Source organism: Strix uralensis, chromosome 3, assembly GCF_047716275.1.
Source record: "Strix uralensis isolate ZFMK-TIS-50842 chromosome 3, bStrUra1, whole genome shotgun sequence".
NCBI lineage: Eukaryota > Metazoa > Chordata > Aves > Strigiformes > Strigidae > Strix > Strix uralensis.
In genome coordinates this window covers 39,821,018-39,827,017 of record NC_133974.1, presented here as the reverse complement: position 1 = coordinate 39,827,017, position 6,000 = coordinate 39,821,018, and positions in this window count along the sequence as shown.

Sequence of the window (6,000 nt, the reverse complement as noted above, 5' to 3'; positions counted from 1 at the left end):
AATCTGGCTTTACTCTCCTGGGTGTGGACTGTGACTTGTATACATTTCTGAAATCAGGGGCAGGTGCCTGGGAATGCTACTGCAAAGAAAATGCGCAGGGGGGTCTAATTCATATCACTTTACATCTCCTTCTGAATTTGCACCTCTTTCCATGTCCAACTATTGGGTGTTTTTTATCACTTATTACATTTTGAACTCGACAGTGTGAAGATCAAATAAGCAGCCAGTCATCAACTAACTTTCCAAAGCAAATACTTCAATATTCACAACACATATGCATTGCAGGCATAAATGTTGCGGGGGGGCAGGCGGGTTTGGTGTGTGTGTGTGTGTGTGCACATGCAGAAGGAACTGGGGGACTGGGATGCTCAGTTGACACACAAGTTCCAAACATGTGGATTATACACTGTTCTTGTACCTCTTTTCCCCACAACATCTCTTTCACTCCAAATGCAGGCAGATACACACACACACATGCTCACCTTTCATATAAAATGGGGCCTGGCTCTTGCTGTGAACGTAATTTTCTTCTGTTCAATGGCTCTCTTATGCTCTGCAGTAAGTGGTCTGAGGGGGCTACCAGGTAAGGAGAATTTTGGCCCATCATGTTTTAAACCTCATCACACATTAGGGCCAGAAGCAGCAATACCTTCTCATTGTAAATTGTGCCTGTTATTGTAATTTATCAGGATCAAACAGTTGCTGGCAGCCCTTTCCATAAGATCCGGTTGCAGTGTCTATATCAGCATCAAGCAAAATCAAACATGGCTTGCGAACAGAGGTTTAGTGATAAATAAATCACTCAGGGAGCTTTAGAGAAACAAGTCTTCACACACACCAATATTACGGTACTTGTCTTTATTTCTCTTCCAGCTTTCTTTTCTTTTCTTTTCTTTCTTTAATTTGATTCACAGTGTTCAGATGACATGTGTTTTGCCTTATTCAGCCATTTGGAGTACAGGTGCATAACTGTGTTTTTGATGGAGTGTTGCTATTCTGGAGTGCTCCATCCAAAACACAATCCCACACATGTAATCCAAACTGCCGAAGATGAGTCAACCATCTTCCCATTGCCATGATAATTAGACATTTTTTTTCATTCAAAGTTGCATAGCCTTTATTATTAGTTGCAGATGCCATGCTTGAACAATATTGTTGAATCTTAAAAGGCTTTTACACCGGGCTATTTTATCCCTCAGAGTGGAGGAAATTAACAAAAAGCCCAAGCTTATACAAACTTAAATTAAATCAAATCAAATATTATTACACTGCAAGAAAACAGTAACACCTAAATACCTTTAGTATACATGAAAAAAATGTAGCTTAATATTCTATTAAGCAAATATAGAAGCTCAGCAGGGAAGGTTTGTCATAATTAAGGGATTCATGTAACAGCAGCTTCCAGTTTTACTAATCCATGCAGGCCACACGTCTAAGTGTCTTGTCTTTGAAAACGTTTCAGTTTCTTATCACATTAAGAAAATGACCACTTCCCAGAAGCCTGAAACAACAAAGAACCTCACTAGGTTTTAAATCCTTAAACTAGGTATTATTTTCCAGACAAATGCCTGCAAAAGGCAGTTTTCACAAGTCTTAGTATACACTGTCTGAACCTTGGGACTGCTGGTGTTTATTTCTGGTACCTTAGGAGCTAATAGGCGATTAGTAGGTTAGATATGGAGAGAAAGAGAAGACACAGGAAAGCAGGTGTCATAGTCCTTCGAGGCTAAGCTTTAAGGACTATTTTCGTCCTTTGACAAGCTGATCTCTTGGTGGCATTTTTGGTACTAGGTGGGTGGCAGACAGACACCAAATGTTCAGCTGCTGGAAATCTCTAAGTAATGACAGGTCATATCCCTACCTAAAGCACTGTTTACAAAAAAAAAAAAAATATATATATATAAATCAGTCAATGTTCTGCCTGTCTGCATTTGAGAGTTTCAGAGTGGTGAGGTTTTCCTTTGCATAGTACCTATCTGGCTGGCTTTTGTTTTCTGTACACAGAACATCGGTTTTGATTATCTTTATTTCCAAGTATGAAAAAATAAACCACAAAGGAGGACACATGCTGACTCCAGAAAGGTTGCTTCACTAGTGGAGAACGAAACCTCTTTTTCAAGTGCCACCAGCACAGGGCAACAAAGGCAGCATGTTATAAATGTGTTGTAGATGAGGGATCTGCACCCAGCCAAAATGGCCCCAAACAGTGCTGGGGATGTGGCAGTAGGGAAGGAGCCCTCAGATTTCTATGACTTCTCCATCCCCCAGCTCTGTACTAACAGCATCTGTACTAACAGCATCTGTACAAACAGCATGGGACCAGGCCCTGCGTCTCCACAAGCAAGAGGATGTCGAGCGAGACAGCTACATTAGATCGACAAACACGTGAACTTGCTTCGCACAGAGAACAGACTTGAAATAGTCACCCTGTCCCCCCCCCCATCAATACTGATTAACACATCCCAGAGTTTTTGTTACTATGTGTGGACCTGAGTTCTGAGGGGTTTATTCCTTCACTGGCCAAAGACAAAAAAGGGTATATGCACTCATTTACCTTTTTTTCCATTCACTGGAGGAAAAGGTCTTCCTATGCATTCACCTGGGCAGTCCATGGATCAGCCAGTGGAACAGAACTTGTAAAGGCATGAATTCCTGGCAAGGAACTGATTTTGTACCCTCAGCTTTTAAGACCTGATGCTCAGTTCCCTGTGCAGGAATGTCAGACTGAACCTCACAGCATGATTTCAAAGCAAATAAAAAGTGTGGAGCAGATTAGCTTAGGATAAAATTATAATGAGAAAAAAAGCTTCAGGAAAAAGGTAATTGGGATAAATTTCACACTTCAGCTCTCCTGTCCAAATGCTGACTATAACTATCTTTAGCCTGCTGAAAATGGAATAGAAATAACCACTGACAAGCCACTTGGTTCACAGGAATACTGTTCATAGCAGACATGAAGTCAGGAAAACTGTGGAATACATTACTGGTTAAAAAGTCAAATCAAACTCCTGGCAAATAAATTAATGATCATTCCAAATTTTCTTTCTAAAAATGTAAGCTAGTGTACAGCAAAGCAAGTGATGCATTAACAAAGTAATGACCTTTCAAACCAGAAGACAATCTTGTCCAGTAACTAGCTGCTTAATGAAATTATTACCTCAGCAGCATAATGACAACAAACCTTTTGCCAGAAGCCACAAAGAGTCGAGTAGACCCTGCACATCAAGCTTGAACTCTGGCGCTTACAGCTCCAACCACCCCACTTCAGTGCAAAGAGCCATGCAGGCGTGCCGAACACTCCCAGCCCGGTGGGGGGGGCTGAACCACTGGAGCAAGGCAAACTGGTATCGGATTGGCATTAGCTATCATACATGTATGCACCTGACGCTATGCCCCATGTCTTTCCCCGGGAAGACAGACCTAGTTACCGGAGAAATGCCACCAGTTACACACAGGTAAAGAACAGGCTGGAGGGACTGCTGTCATATGCCTCCATACGAGGAACAAGCACCACGTTCCTCAGATGCAGCCATCACTGGTGTGGGGCACACTGAGCGGTGGGCTTCAAAGAGATAATGCTCCCGGACTTTAACAGAGACAAATCTCAACATTGTGGATGCATGGCAGTTTGAGAACATTCTGACTGATTTTCCTGAGAAGGTGCACAAATCTTTCTTTCTACCTCTTCAGCAGAGACTCCAACCCAAAATAAGAATCCTAATAAGAATCCTACACTGAAAGCAGGGAAGCATGATCCTTGGCCAAGTGGGTGTTCCAGGTTCCCACCACTCCAATAACAGATTGTTTTTAAATAAACCCCCAAAAAACCTGAAGACCTCCCAGTTGTACTAAACACAACAGTTTGATCCTTTTTTGGCCAGTAGCATAAAATGTGATGTTATGACTAGATGTTTTTTAGGGAGAAATCTCCTGTGACAATCCTAAAGCTACCTTACAGAGAAAAATGCTGAAAATTGCAAACCATCACTTAAGATCTTATGCTGTTTCTGTACCAACAAATGAAATTGCACTTGCCATACTGCGCTTTTTTGGATACTTATCTGCAGAGAAATTATGTTCCCCTAAATTAGCTTTTTAAGATAAACACACATGCATATGCTGTTTATTGTACTTTAAAAATAAAAAAAAAAAAAAGTTGAGGCCAGAGAAAATTCTTCAAACTGCATTTGGAGAGTGACCTAAGATGTGGGAAAGTTGTCTATTGCTTATGTTATTTTTTCACCCACTTTTGAGTGCTTTGAGGCTACATTTCCCCTGAGTTATGACAGATATTGCCACCCACCTTAGTTCTTCCTGCCTCTGCCCTAACAGAACCTCTTTGTTGTTTTATCTAATCAGATTCAGAGGCCCTGCTAGAGTTGGCTCTTTCAGACTGTTCAAAGCGGTTATATTTCTTATTTCCCAGGCTTCAGAAGAACTAAAAATAACTAAGTGAAAATCTGAAATGCAAAGCTAATATTCTTGCCAGTGTTAAGCAGATATGTTGTGAGGATTAACAAGGGATTTTACAGATTTGAAAAATTTGAATAAATCAGAACACTTAATTTTTCTTTGCTGAGTTTTCTGAGTTTAATCTTTCTTAAGCCACTTAGAATTTTTTATGAAAATATTTACCTTATTTTTTTCTGAATTGAAGATATGTGGTGTGTCTTTGTGCAAAGAGAAAAATTTATTACAAAACTTTCTGTATACGAAAGAGAATATTCATGACAGATGAGGGTTTGCAGTTCAAATTACTTTGGGGTGAAAGTGACCCAAGTTCTTTTGCCAGTCCCCATGGAGAGTATGAGTCATAGGTGTTTTGCCTAGTCCCAAGTACCGAGAATTTTCACTGACAAAAGAGGACTTGCAGTAGGCATAGGGCAGGATCATTAGGCTATTTCAAACGTAGTATTGTTGGTCACTGAAGACATCTTTGTATCTATCTTTGCACAATAATTTTCCCAGGATTTGTCAAAAGCAAAAGCTCTCAACAGGAGGGATTCTGCTCCACTGGCTGGACTACACAGTAGAGCAATGTTTCCCAACAAGTTTATAGAGAATTGGGAAATGGTAGAAAAAGCAGTGTTAAATGTTGGCAGATGCACTTCTTTTAAGTTGAGAGAGTGAGAAGCAGCTATTATTACTGACTGCAAACATTCACCCTCTTGAAGGAACCTTTAACTGTTTACATTTGCTGGCAGTAGCATAGTTTTCCCTATGATGGGGAAGGGTTTACTCCTGCAGCCAGTAATTACATCAACTTTGCGCTCCCCTTCTTCCAGAGGAACCAAAAAGCTGGCAGCACAGGGCACAGCATTAAGGCAACTAAGCATTTACACAAATGAGCCTAAAGGGAGGATCCGTTTTGAAAAAGTCTGAAAAACGGTGCATGTCTGCTAGCTTCCAGAAACCGGGAAATGACCAGCAGTGTGACAGTCCAGCTTCTAAACCTGCAGCTCAGTTCAAGGGACACACACATGAAGAAGAAATAAGACTAGGGAGTGGTCTAAGCTCTGGAACAATTTGAAACATGATGCAGTATTTCTCAGACTGTGGAGAAACTGCATGATGGAAAAGAGCCGGCAGGTGAGATGTTAAGCTGAATTCAGGGTAGCTACCATAATGTCACTGACCATAAATCTGGCCCTTGGGATCTGAGGACTATGGTTAATCAGTGGCAGAACAAAATAAGACCTGCAGTGAAAAAAAAGTAATAAAAATAATTTTTTAAATTTAAATTATAGTTAGGTGAGCTACTTTGTAACTAATCCCAATTTAACAATGCCAGACTACTGTTTTCTCTTGCACAAAATACAGTTCCACATAATTTTTCCATTTTCTGTGCAACTTGTACTTTTATGGAAGGCTTTTCTTTTTCCTGATGCATATACGGGAAAGGGTTTTTATTGCATAGTCATGTAAGGAAGTATTATCGCAGTGGGCATGCACAGAGAATGCAGTTTTAACTTCTTAATTCACCACTGTTTGTTTGCTTTT